This window comes from Octopus bimaculoides, chromosome 28, assembly GCF_001194135.2.
Source record: "Octopus bimaculoides isolate UCB-OBI-ISO-001 chromosome 28, ASM119413v2, whole genome shotgun sequence".
Lineage (NCBI taxonomy): Eukaryota > Metazoa > Mollusca > Cephalopoda > Octopoda > Octopodidae > Octopus > Octopus bimaculoides.
In genome coordinates this window covers 15,677,169-15,677,663 of record NC_069008.1, presented here as the reverse complement: position 1 = coordinate 15,677,663, position 495 = coordinate 15,677,169, and the positions used below count along the sequence as shown (strand labels likewise).

Here is a 495-nt window from a genome sequence, read left to right as displayed (position 1 = left end):
TCTCAGTTTTAAAAAGACCTTTGACAATGTAAATATGTTAATAGTTACCAGAGGTAGCAAAATTACACTAAAAAACCAAGATATCACAGCCGTTTTATAGGTAGAGATACCAAGTTAAAGTGATACATTTTGAGAAGATATGAATAATAACAATAAATGGACCAAAATGCATATAAATAAAAGTTCCTTTAATTCCTACACATGTTTCAAAATATATGAGAGCTCTTCTACAAAGAAGTAAGAGGTGCTGGAATTCCACATATATTCCTCTTCAGGGAATCAACATATAAAAGCAAGACAAATGCAAAATGATGAGGTAACTTACGAGCTAAGATGTTACATGGCCAAGTCATATATTTATATGTGTATGTTTCTGTTTGTCCCTCCAACATCGCTTGACAACCAATGCCGGTGTGTTTACATCCTCCTTAACTCAGCGGTTCGGCAAAAGACACCAATGGAATAAGTACTAGGCTTACAAAGGATAAGTCCTGG

General features: G+C 34.5%; 1 pseudogene; it reads left to right on the top strand.

Moving 5' to 3' along the window:
• The window catches only part of LOC128251082 (zinc finger protein 91-like), a 10,723-nt pseudogene that overhangs the window by 7,935 nt on the left and 2,293 nt on the right, over positions 1-495 (top strand).